A 14399-nucleotide genomic window follows, 5' to 3' on the forward strand; every position below is an offset into this window, starting at 1 on the left:
TATATTCCTTCCTGCTCAGACAGTAGTAATTGCTGGCACAGCCACACAAGGTCCTAATCAGGAAAAGTGTTTGAACTAACAATCAATGCTCTTGTTTTTCTGGCGAGGACAGTCAGTCACAAAGTTTGAAAGACTTGTCAATAACTTATTTTAAGGGTGCTACAAGGTCAAATGTAACATAATGAAATGGGATTTTTAGTTGCACCTAGTGGTAGCTGAGGGGAACTACAACAACACTGACGAGCTGTGTGTTCCTGCACTACCTCTGCTTTGTGTCCATGGAGACTCAGGTGAGGTGGTGTCACACCACTTCAGGTAGCAGCTGGAGTTAGCATGATTCATGACAAGCAGTGTCATGTGTCCAGACACAGTGAGAGTACTACTGAGTTTGGTTTATTTTTCTAATTGTTTAATGAGTGATGTCAGGCTTGGTTAGCTCTCTCTGGACAGTGACTTGAGTTAAACATAGTGTGGGCAAAAAGGACAATCTCTGCCTCGTGATTTAAGAGTAAATCTAAAATTAGGAATAATGCAGCCCATGCTGAGACGTTTTCCAAGACTATGTGTGGTGTTTTTTTTATATATATTGTGTTATTTTAGTAAGTCTTGAAACAATGACTTTTAAAGGACATATGTGCAGGAGAAAATCCTGGTCTGCAGGACACTGAATAGTGTCTAACTGTGTTAGTAAAAGAAATTCATTAAAAAGTTGGCCAAGTCTGTCAAATGTTAATGGAATTTATACTCAATTGTATCGCAGCGCATTTTTAAAAAAGATCCAGAGCTTTTCCAGCTCTTTTAGTTCAAAGTATCCCAAGTTTGACAACAGTTTTACAGGCGTCACTTTTATAACAGCAGCCTATAAGGAAAAGGCTTTTTGTGTCTTTTTTTCTCGCAATACCATGATTGGCCACTGGAAAAGAGAGGCAGAGAGTCTTACTGGTGACACCATATCCAGCTCCTTAAAACATCTTCCGTATTTGCTAAAGGTTGCTGTATACTGCGCTATGTGCATAGCACAGTATACAGCAACACATTGAAAACAAACAGGACAGCTCCCTCTCCCTGTTTAGAAAGCCTGAAGCCTCAGCAGCAGTGGAGGTAACAGACGACTGACTGGCACTGATCAACAACACTTCCGAGCCACCCTTCAAAACATATTATGGTAATTGCCTGACAAGTGAACAGCCAATCTCAAAGAGGCACATGCTCATCCTTAAAATCTGTGCAGGTGCTTGAATCCGCACTGCCAGAAGAAAAAAAACACAGGAGCACTCTGTGTGCTCGCTCCCAGTTGTTCTTTTTTATTACGAGCAGATGATGATTGACAACGTGTCGATCACAGATGGTCTTCCTCTGGCTTCCTTACCTGCAGAGGAAGAAATGAAGAATTGGAAATGAGCGAGCGGTGCAATTACTTTTTGTCTGTAATTGTGTGCAAAGTGCCAATAACATATTACTGATTGCAACTTTAAGCCTAGACGTCCTCCCATTTAAACAATCATTTTTTTTAAAAACAGACTCACAGAAAAAGAGAAAGTTTAATCCCATTCATTGAAATTGATTTGGGGGTTTTAGAGTCAATTTACGGCACTTCGGTACTGCCTTTAAAAGTTGTAAAGGTGGAGTGGATTACATTATGACAGTGTGTTAAAATCCTGTCAAAGTGAGAGAGCTTCTGCAAGGCCAAATGGGTATTTAAAGGAGTATTTTTTAAAAGTTATCGTCATATCAGGGATGTTAGTGTCTCATCAGGAATCAGTAATTTCATGACTGGGACAAACTCAGTGAACTCCTTTAAAGCAGATCTGAGCTGGTGCAGCACTCAGATGCTTTTCTCTCTACCTGTGTGTGCTGTTGTGATTGCAGAGTCCAGGACGCAGTGTAGCGTAAAGCCACCGCTCCAAACTGCACTTAATCACACACTGCAGCACCGAGTAAATATCTAATCACACACACTGGGCTGCATGAATGCTGATGCGCACACTAATGTGTTTATCATGCACACACACACACACACACTCTCAAACTGCACATTTATGAATGAATGAACACACACACACACACGCAAGCGCACGCTGACTTGTGCCTTTCACGAATCGACGGGAAATTCCATCTTTTTCCACTTTGTGTAACGGTCAGACCAGGCAGGAGCACACACACACACACACACATCACTGTTTGTGATCTATCTCAATGCCACGCCTCAACAGATTCAATCAGAGGGGAGCCTTTGTTTTTTTTCCTATCTGTGGTTTTATTTTCCTATTCTCTCTCTCTCCCCTCTCTCTCCCCTCTCTCTCTCAACCACACACACATATACACGTGCACACGCACATTCACACACCTACACACACACACACAATCTCTCTTTCGTTCCTCGGTTGGAGCCAAATAACTTTAGTCTGAATGTTCCCACAGCTCTCACTATGGAGCTAAACACAGACATACAACAGGACCACACACACACACGCTGAAAGTTCAAGAGAGTGGGGGAGGATTGTGTTTGTGCGTGTGTGTGTGTGTGTGTGTGTGTGTGTGTGTGTGTTTGGGGGACAGGTGACAGTACGAGTGAGTTACAACTGCAGCTCGCTTTCTGTCCAACCCTCTAGATTTATTACACACTCACACACTTCAGATGCTACACACTTAAACAATTTATGTATTACATAACACACACACACACACACACACGCACACACACAAGCACTGAGTTTATATCACTATATTTCTGTGAAACCAGAAGCATTAGATAGATCAGTTATGCTGGAAGATTTCTGAAAGTGAAGTATTTAGATTAAACAAAAAGACATATTCTCATGCCTGGCACAGGTGCACAACTGCACTGAGCAAAGGTGGAGGGAGAAGCACAAGAAGAAGGGAGCAAATGACATACCATAAGAAGAGGAGTCGGCGTGCTGACGGGTGTCTGTAAATGTGAGAAACACAAGACACTCATTGCCTTGTCATGATCTGGTTGATCCCGTTTTGTCACTTCCTGTTTTATGTTGAAGCTTCACCTCATGTGTCATCTTTAACTTTACTTCCTGTGTTTTCCAGCCCAAGTGATTGTTTGATTTGTTTCACCTGTGTCTCATTAGTTGTCCTCCCCTGTGTGTTTAAGTCTGTGTTTTCCCCTCAGGCTTTGTCAGTTCATCGTCGTTCTTTGTGTCAAACCTACCTGGTAGGTAGGTTTAACCTACCTGTTATAACACTATAGTGTGAGTGTACGCCAGCCATTTTGGGATTTTGGACCTTGCCTAATTTCTCATTTTTTAAACTCGGGCTCCTTAGTTGGATTTTTGTTCTTCTTGGGACTTTTGACTTTGGTTTAGATTCTCACCTGCCTACCTGCTTGTAAGTCTTTGGTTTGGTATTATCACCTTGATAAATTTGTTAAACTGCGCCAACCCTATACCGTGTGTCTGCGTTCTATCCCTGTCCACCTGTGACACCAACCCTGACACAATGATACTTTTGATGATTATATATATATATATATATATGTCTATATATCTATATAGATTTATAGAAGCTGTATGCCAGTGGTTCTCAAACTTCACCCCTCATTACCCTCTTCAGAAGCAGAGAAAAGTTCATACCCCACCACATAATTTATATCAATCATTATCACTGGAAATCAAGTAATAAAGGATCCCGAGGTCTCAAAAAGATACTAAGGCTCCGTTGAGGTCTGGTTGTTTCCACGTGGAGAAACTAACAATCTGACGAATACTGAATGAAGAGCCAGTGCTTACATACTGTGTACTCATTGATTATTTATCATAGCTCATAGCTTTTTTTGCCGAACACAGCTACCTGAAACTGCTGGAAACAAGCTTTAGAGGAGTGCTGAGACTGAATCAAAACAGTGAAGTGGTCCAGAAACCAAAAACAATAAGATGAAAGATTCTAAAATGTTCCACAGAACTAAGAGGACCTGCAGCGTTTTCAGATTTTTGATTCCTCCTGGGTTTGTCTCGACACTAATGTGTTAACATAGTAATTTGATCCATTGTTGATAGAAATATGTGTATCAATTAGAGCAGTTTTAAGTGTATGTAAAGTGTTCCTCTAATTGACTAAATCCCTGCAATCCCCTGAAGGCAGAGGGACAGTGGAATGAATTCTATTAAATGGAATAAAAAAAAAAGAAGCTGCACCAAAGTGCAGAGCACAGTTACACACACTGATCAACGGGGCATCTTCACTGAAACATGTGCAGCCAGCATGAAACTCACCATATGCACATATACCGCACGTCCTGCCTTACAGAGACATCCACGTGTGCATCTGACACTAATCGTCGGTGTTGATCGACTGAAAGCTGCTTATCACACCAGTTTATGGCTAGGACAGATGCTTGAGCAGCTGAATACGGCCCTTTTGGCTTTCCATACTAATCACTCATAATTCACTCAGTAATTCAAACTCACTGCTAAATACAGTGTGATCAATATTTACCCAATGAAGGGCAGACTGGGTAAGAGTAAAATTTTTGCTTCAGTTATCCGTTGCTGGAGCACAGTGCGATAGTATGGGTTCAGCTGCTGTCACATCCCTCCTTCTGTTCTGTCTGCTCTTTCTTTGCCGTTCTACCTCTCTTCATGACAGTTAATTGAGAAATATACACAATTCACAGCCTTAAGGTACAAACCGTACAGGTGGGGCCCTGAAATATTGCGGCGGATTGACTAATTAAAAAAGAAAATCCCATTTACCATCAACTTTTCATATCCCAAGACCGATTTGATACGCTTGATTCAATACCAAATTCTAAAATCTCACCTGAGGCGGCAAATATTGCCGAGCGTCTGAATCTAAAAGTCTAAATCCATCTGTTAGCGCGCAAAGCTGAACCCGCTGCTGTCTGCCTGAGCAGAGCAGGTTGCACTGCAGAGTGAGGCAGATGTTAAAGCTAAATGAAGATGTCCTATTTCATTTCCTCCTGCTCCTCAACTCCTCTGCCCACAGTGTCCCAGTCACTGCCCCCCCCCCCCCAAACACACACACACACACACCTTCCTTCCTTTCTTTTCCCTCTCTTTGGTTATGTCCATTTTTTTTCCTTCCTCTTCTCAGTATAAACTCTGCCGTGCACGACTGACTTTTATATGAAAGCGCCATTTCCCACATGGGCTAAAGAACACACTAAGCAGTTAAAGTGTCAGAGGACATCAGTCAGTGGTTACCTCAACAAACACACACACACACACACACTGCTTCTCTATATTCAGACCTCGCATTTTGCAACAAGCGACGACTTCATCCATCAACTAAACACTATGCCTTTTCTACGTTTGATATGCAGTTGATGAGTGATTACTTCACTTTGTATTTCTTAGTGAAGAGAAAGTAACCACGGGACCCAACGAGTCCTGACGTGAATGAAATCTCAAGAGCTGTGAGAGATTATCAAGCTGTCAACGGCAGCTTTCCACTGAAAGGGAACCCAGACTTCTCAGGGATGTTTGCAGCACTTTAAAGCTGCTGCGATTCTACCGCACAACAAGACAGAGTCGAGTCTCGTCAGTTTATTTATAAGGCCCAATATCACAAATCACAAGGGCTTTACAGTCTGCACAGCAGACAGCACCCTGCATCCTCAGACCCTGATGAACATCACATTCTGGTTAAGGTCAGAAAATCATTTAAGACTTACTCCCATTTGAGCATCTTTAAGCCAGCACACCCTCCACACGAGCCAAATCCCGGCCTGAAGCCGTCTGACAGGAGCTCACTGGCTGCTCCGGGGTCTAGATTAAAAACAATATTTTTTTATTGGCTCCTTCCAGAAAACAAGAGGCTTTCATGGCCTGTCTCGGTGAAAAACAGCAAGCGTAAGTGAAAAAAAATGAAAAAAAAAAAGATCTAGATGAGAGAAAACAATTAAAGTAATCTTTAAAATCAGGGCTCCTGCTCTCTCGACCTGCCAAAAGAGTTTTGGCTGTTTAATCTTGTAACATCTTTTGAATGTTCCAGTTATAGATCATTGTTGTTGATTGTCTCCCAGCTTCAGTATCGTCTGATTTTCATCACCACCAGATCAGATATGATCATTTATGTGCTTTCAGCTAACTCTGAACTAAATGTTGATGTTTGCATGATTTTGTATCTTGCATCGCGGGCTTTATATTGGGATGTGAAGCCGGGTCAGCAGCAGAGTCCAAGCAAATGACGACAACAATGGCAGAAAGCTTTGCCACAGCATAATCAATATTTTTGTCTGAACAACAGATCAAACAACTACATGTATGTGAATGTGGTTGCTCATAGTAATGAACCCACATGGAACTATTGTCTGACTCTGCAGATCCTCTTTGCTGCACCAGGCATGTTAGCATCTTTCAGCATATTGTTTCGGTTTAACTGCTCACAACTTCGCAGTTTTCTCTACCCAGATCTCGTGCCCCAAGCCGAAGTGTCCTTCCAGCCAGTAAGGACGGCTTACCGACCAGGCAAAGTGGGCAACTGCCCTCAGAACCCCAAGGACCCAAAGGTCCCAGGTTCTCTGCATTGGTTTTGGTTTTGATCATTTGCTTTGTTGCAAATTAATTATTGCAAACTGAATTATTGCAAATGAAGCACTATCAATATTGAACACTAACTAAGGTGGGTCCTGCAGTATCAGATCTTGAAGCCCTGTCCTGAGCGGCCCTTTGTCAAATCACTTCAAGACATGTTTTTCAAATGCAGGTCACATCTGGATAGCGTCTTATTCATTTTGACACTTTTTGAATATTTTTCTCTTTTTTTCTGTCTGGGTTAAAATTACTTTATTAAAGCACACTTAAAGGGGTTAAAACAAAATTCAAAAGCATTAGCTTATAATGGGAAGCAAAGGTTATTAAGACCTTTTTATCCAAGCACCTTAAAGAGCCATTAGTTGATCTATTTGTAGCTTGAGCAGCCTGATTGGGAACCAGCTCCCTGCCCGAACAAAGTTAGAGTGTTTAGTCATGTCATTGACCCTGACTTCACTGCTGGACTGTGGAGACCTTGATGGACTTCTAACTGCACCTCCACTCATTTACATAACTTTAAGTTGCCTTTCAACTTCTGAAATCTGATTAATCACACAGACCAATGATCATTTAAGTAAAACACTTGCCATTAGCCTCTGTGACATTTTGTTTCTGTGTTTAGTGGATGCACCCACAACCATGTATGTGTGTGTGTGTTAAATGAACCCTGTGGGTGTGCTTTGGCGTAGGTAACACTCCATTACTTGTCCATTTCCTCTGCATGGCTGGCCTGAGCATTTTACCCACAGCATAGTGCACTAATTACCGCTGTAAACACACACAAAGACAAACACTCATAACCATTTACCTTCCTAACTTCACAGAGCCACAGTCCTCCCATCCCGCTGCTTCCACTCTCTGTCCGATTCCATTCAAGTGATCGCAGTTTTCTCCATTGTGTCAGGAGACACAACAACAAAAGGATGACCAGATTCAACCAGGTTCAAATGAGAGTGGGTGGAGGAGGAGGTGGATGGAGGGGATTTCATCTTCATCGCTGAATAGATGTGATTACATCTCTGGGGTTGAGCGGTGGGCCGACGGAGGGGAGGAGGCAGGAGTTGACAGTGGGTGAAGTAAGAGCTGGACAGATAATGACAAGCTGCGAGGCTGAAGTGGGACAGAGCAGATGAGGTCTCTTGCCTCTTTTTGTTCATCTTTTGGGTCATTGCTCTGATTAGTGAAGATGAAATGAGCACTTGTGTGCTTTTTCTTAATATTGTTTAAGCAGACTGAATATTAGATACAAAGCACAGCTGTGTGGTCAGTTCTTGTCGAGCTCAATAGGTAGAGCATGATTAAATTCTTAGTGTAATGAGCCACTGAAAAAGATGAGATTCTATGGATTACAAAATAAGATGAAACTGCAATGTTTATAAGAAAGTTTTTCTGAGGTAAACAATGACCGTCTCGGTTGTAATCTCACAATGTTTTTTCTGTTATCTCAGACCTCGTCTTGGTCCCATGGCTTGTTGTGTCTGAAAGACTGGAGAGGACTCCGCTGTCAGTTAATCACTGCGACTCTAAATTCTCTAATGTCCCCCTTAATGCTTATTTAACTACCAAGCAAGCTCATTTTAGCTGTGAGGTTGTATGCGCAAATGTAAGGAAAGATATCACAATGATACAGTTAGCTTGCGACATTGTGGGAGAATATTTGGACTGCTGTCGACTGTGATCAGCTGACTTGCACCACCAGCAGGTTGACATTTGCAGTTTTGAGTTTCATGGCTTAGCTATAGGGTGAATTGCCATGAAATTTGAGGCAAAAATGCATGTTCCCCTCAGGATGAACAGTATGCACGTTGGCGATCCTCTGACTTGTCATCTAGCGCCATCATCAGGTCAGATGTGGACAGCATATTAGCATACTGACATTAGCATTTAGCACAAAGCATTGCAGTGCCTAAGTACAGCCTCACGTAGCTGTTAGCATGTTTGTAGGAAGATGTAGGAAAGCATTGACATCTCTTCAAAGCCAATCAGGGGAAAAACAAGTAAGCAGCGGTCTTAAACAAACTGCAACGTTAGTCCAACACCCAAAGCTTTAACAGTTCACAGACCAACTTCGGGGTTCAACTTTGACCTCCATAGTTGTTTTAGGTAGTCTGTGGTCTTCTTTACAACCTGTCTGATCATGTGGCTGCCTGTTTCTTGCCCTGCCGTATTTTGTTAATATCCCTGTGTTCACATCGGCCTCAGAAATGGCTTTGATGAGTAAGAATTGATGGCCCGAACTATATGACAAGACCCAAGTTTTAATTAACTGGGATTATCTTTAAAGCATGTCTACCCCCTCTGGCAGTGAGAGTAATTACACAAACACTGTCAACTTGCTGAAGACGCCGCCGACTTAATCAGCATTGTGTCAACTCATTTGGCAAGGGCTTAAATCTAACAGACATCCATTTATGTGTACAAATCCCGCACTCCGGCTTTAAACACTTTTAGGTGTAGTAATCGTGGCTGGGAAGTGTGGATCTGTGCACCAGATTTTGAGACAAACCACTGAATAAGCATTAAGACATTTCACTTAAAAAAACATAAATATCAGTCCCATTGTGGTGCTACACGAAATGTGATCATCATCCAGGTCAGTAGGCAGTAGTAATGTCTGTACAAAATTTCACACCATCCATCCAGCAGTTGTTGGGATATTGAGTCTGGACCAAAGTGGGAGACCAACCGACCGATTGAGTCACGGTGCGAGTGGGGCTAATTGATGAAGTGTAGAGGGATGACAAGGGCTGCTAAATCTTCTAAATGAGGTTCTCATTTGTTAAGTTATTTACCCAATGCCCCAAAATCAATGCAGTAACGATTTCCTGATGTCAAAATGCTACATGTAGCACCTTTTATAAAAGGCAACCGAGAAGAGAAAGTGTTGGAGAACGAAAGAAATAAGAGGAAATCTGGAGATTAATTTTGGACAGTTATTAAACGAGGGGAAAGGAGCGTGCAGCTCGGTGGATAGATGGAGAGCAGATGAGAGGGAAATGTTATGAAAACAGATGTTAAAATAAGAGTGATAGAGAGGAGGGCCAACTCACACAGTATGTTTATTCAGCCTGTTTTTAGTTACATGGAATTGATATGCCATGGCATTCACTCCCACTACTCAGGGACACACAGGCCTTTCACAATGGTCTTGAGTACAGTCAGCAAGGACAAACAACTTCACACTTCCGCACACAATCCTTATCCGAGCTCAGCCTCAGAGAGCATTCCCACTCTTACTGCTAAACATGAAACCAAGAATAGATGAAGGGTGAAGGCCATGGATAAACAGGAGTGAGACCTTTCTGCGTCATTATACCTAAAGCAGTGCTGAGGCGCACACTTTCCTACACGGTAGTGGTTCCATTTGATGTGATTTGTTCATCCCATCCCCTCTCGTCCCACACGCATCCCCTCAGCCCCCTCGAAAATACAAACAAAAAGCAAATGTTGCCAAGTCTCGTGGTGGGACAGTGAATGGAAAATGTAATGGCATTCAGCCAGTAGGCCGCCATCTTCATGCACCTTATCCCGTCCAAGCTGTGTGTGGAAATGGATGAGTATCGCGCTGCAGCATATGGGCCAAACATAAAACAGAATAAGCAATAAGGAATGCTTCTCCACCTGTGGCTCTGCAAGCGCATCCACCATACATATTCAGCAGCACGACGGGAAGCTCAACACGGAGCACAGTGGGGCCACGAGCACACACTGCTGACACTGTAAAACTATGCTAATTTGAGCTCGCGAGCGTGCAAGGCAGATTTTTACAGTAGATGCATTTCATGTAGCTTGTTATTTGCATGGGATGGCCTCATGAGAGTCTTTAAATGTACAAGCCCGTTCCCAGAAAAGTTGGGACACTGTGAAAGTAAAATATGAATAGAAAAAGAGTGGCAATAGCACAAAGTCAACATATGAAATGATGAAACTGAGACATTTCATTGTTTGTTTTGGAAAATTCTACCCTCATTTAGGATTTGATGCCAGCAACACGTTTCAAAAAAGTTGGGACAGTGAGAACAAAAGACTGGAAAGGTTGTGAAATGCTAAGAGAAAACACCTGGTTAAACATCTCACTGGCAGCAGGTTAGTAATATGGCCCAATATAAAAAAGAGCATCCCAGAGAGAGAGAGAGAGTCTTTCTGAAGTAAAGATGGGGAGGGGTTCAGTGGTTTTCAGTGGTGTGAGTGCCTTAACATACCCATGAAAACCACTGATCTTGCTTTGGCTCCTGAGGGCGGATATCGTATTCTCAGCGCTCATAATGTAAGAGAAGAAAGGAAACATGTTGCTAGGCAATGTTTTTAGCAACACTAGTAGCGTGGCTCTGGATGGCGATGTCAATCAGTTAGTCAGTCAACCTCGGCCCATGCTATATATCAACAAAATTGGATGAATGCATCAATCCACACTGGCTCATGATAATTTATTTTCTCAGCTGTCAATCTCAAGTGGGCGGGTCTTGCATAATATGAGCCAACCTAAGGGCAGGCGTAGTGAGAGTAGAGGAGAGGTGCTGCTGCAAATGCAATTCTTTTCATGGTGACCATGATGGAGAATGAAGCATAACCCTTGTCAGTGAATATTTTGGTTTAATTTGTCTTCATTTATCCTTAAATATAAATCTAAATACAAGAATATAATTCGAATATTATTATAAATGAGCCGATATTTTGTGCTCCCCCTCAGTAGTCCAGTATATGAACCTCATATCCAGAAAATGCATCACAGGCTTGAGATAATCTCTCAAAATGTTCTTTCCATAGATCATTTGTTCTTTTCTGTTTTTTTTCTTACCTTCCAAAGGGCAGATAAACATTGCAGATTTGCTTTTTTAAGCTCCACCCTAATTCAATTCCCTTATTCAAACAAGTGCATACACAACCTGATGAGACGGTGGCTGTTTGAGTTTAAACAGCTTACCAAGTTTTCTGCTCAGACACCACGCAGCCAGACACAAGAGCCTGGAAAGTTAAATCTGTGTTTAGACCAGTGTGTAACATTCACAAGTAGAGTGAGTCCACTGCATTACAGCTATTAAAGACCTTTATTCAGAATCTAAGAGTGCTGTCAGTGTTGTTCATCTATGTTACTGTTATTAAACTGGGTTTTGATGAAGAGTTTGCGTGTCCTGCTATGATTTTCCTGTTGGTTTGGTAAAGTTTAGGACTGTTCTGTTGGAAGACGTGATGTCTCAGAAGGAGACAGGTCTGCTGTGTTGTTAGCCACTGGTGTACTGGTGTAATTTGGAGGGAGACCAGTGTGGCAAGGTCACTTCTATTTTCTTTTGTTGTATTTTAATGCAACATCATTGCACTTTAATAGACACGTGAAAGATGCTGTACCGCTGCAGATGGAAGATCCATGGAGGAGGCCACATGATGACATATGACAACAACATTATGCACGAGTCAGGCCTTATTGTTCAAGGACAGAGTGCCTCGCAGGGCCAACCAAGAGCATGAAAGCATCAGGAAGAATGATCATGACGACATGACACAGTCAACATATTAACAAGCATTTCATGTCTTAGGATGCCAGATTTGATGCTGCTAAGAATGAACAACTCTTTGTGTTAAGGTGGAAATATTCTGTGTCACGTTCATGGTTTTTGCATTAACCTGAATGGCCAGGATAATTTATATCCAACAGTTATCAACAACATTTGACAGCAAGTTTAGGGCCCGTGAGCAGTTCCTCTTAATTTATAATCATGCAGGAGACAAGCTAAGACCCCAGTCTGCAGTCTTCACAGGTGAACCTGGGAATCACACAGAGCTACATCATGCTTCAGGATAAAAGAAAGGTTTGGTTTCATGTCAGCTTTGTCCACATGCACGCTCCCACTCTCTCTCTCACTCTTTCTAGTCAGGAGCAAGAACCAGATATCTGATTGTTCTCAGTGGTCAGTGGCAGTAATTCCAGCTGCATTATGTATTTTATGTACGTGTTATGTGCTACAGGTGTCTGGGTTGATCTCTCTCCAGGGGTCTGTCTGACAGGATGATCTGTGCCCTGATGTCCATGTGTTTGTGCATGACAGAAAATCTCCAACCGGCATCGCTGTGCAGTAACTGTTGATGAAAGGTGAAAAACTACTACACATTTACAGTGCTACTCAAAAGTGTGGACATATGTTCTCATCCAGTGGTATTTTCAATGTAGATTAGCACAATAAAAGAGATAAACTGTAAACAAAGCAAACATGTTTCTGTTTTAGATTGTTCAGAATGGCCACCTTTTTGTGCACATTTGTACAGTATCTACCAGATTCATGCACTGTTATATACTGTAGGTATCTGGTAGAGCCTTTCCATCCAGTTCCATCTCAAAGGTTATTGGTCAATGTATTGAACAGAGTTCAGAAGTGAAATATCTCAGTATCATGTTGAATTCCTATCCAAAATTTATTTATAACAGCTACACAACATCTCAAATTGTTCTCTTGGAGGCTTTTTCCTTCTTTCAGTTACAAGTCAAACACTGAATATCTGCACGCTGCTGCAAGAAAACGTCTGCAGCTCCAGAACATTTGCCTGCAAAAACCCCGCACGGGCCGCATCCTATTTGTAATGTATGTCGGAGCGATACACAATGAAGCGTCCACCGGCCGGGTAACACTCTCACGCTGAGCTCACATTGTTGAAGAAAATGGAGCTGTGATTTGGCATGAAGAAAAATGATTTGCTCAAGCTTTCACTGTCGGCTTACACGACACCACTTAGTGCACTCTCCTCTGGGATTGTAAGGAGCGCAGGATACATGTACACACACTCAGCTCAGAGCATACACAGGCTGTGAAGTGCACTCTTAGTGCCACGCTGCTGAACACACACCGCAGACGTGCACCCGCAGCGGCGGAGGAGCGCCTCGGATGCTTTAGCAATCAGACTACGACTGCCGTGCTGAACTCTTTGAGTGCCCTCGTACTGTAATCTGAATGTGCACACACACTGCCTGCTTATTGGAATGCAGACACGATTGTGAGAAAAAGCCAGGGGTCTGTTTGGCCTCTGAAAACCTTAACTAGTAGCTGAATCTGGGTGTCGGAGGGACTAAATTCTACTTGACACCCCGGCCTCCTCTTCATCTGATGACTCTGGCAATCTGTGTGTCATGTAAAATTAAGTGGATCTGAAGATGCGGAGAGGGAGATGAAATGGAAAGTGTGGTAGAAATTAAAAGTGATGAAGTGTGTGTGTGAATCCCGGCAGCGTTTCTGGTGGTTAGGGCTATGACGCACGGTGGGAGTGACAAGGTAGTGACAAGTTTCCTCTGATCAGGGCTGCAGACATGACAGAGCAGAGTTTCAGACTTGGAGGCAAACACACTCAGCCCTGATGGTCTCCATCTTTGATTTTCTCTCTCTCTTACACACACACACACTTGTAAAAGCCCTGTGGGTGAGCGGTTCCTCTCCTCTGCCACAGCCACCCTCCTCCTTCCCGCTGCGCTCTCTTGTTTTTCGTAGCCTACAACTTTTCTGTTTTAACAAGCGAAACGCTTTGAATGCAAAATTGAACTCCTAAGCCTGAAGGAGCCGGAGAGAAATTAGTGTCAAATATGCGTGTTGCATGATCCAAAAATAAAACTGGATTTACAAACGTGTATGATGATCCAATCTACAAACATACCAACCAATCTGAACAAAGATTGGTTGGTGAAGGTTTCATAAATAAATACAACCCAAATTCAGTAAATGTCAGTATTCTACACATACATTCCCACCGTCAGCTTCACAGCGCTGATAGCATTTGCTTTTGAAAAGCTTCCCATGCATGGCAATGCTTTGAGTAATGGTGACTGAGCAGATTTAATTGCATGGTGATATCATCTTATAGAGTGATTGACATTAAATTGTATTTAAAAAATTG

This window comes from Chelmon rostratus, chromosome 7 (assembly GCF_017976325.1).
Source record: "Chelmon rostratus isolate fCheRos1 chromosome 7, fCheRos1.pri, whole genome shotgun sequence".
In the NCBI taxonomy this organism is placed as follows: Eukaryota; Metazoa; Chordata; class Actinopteri; order Chaetodontiformes; family Chaetodontidae; genus Chelmon; species Chelmon rostratus.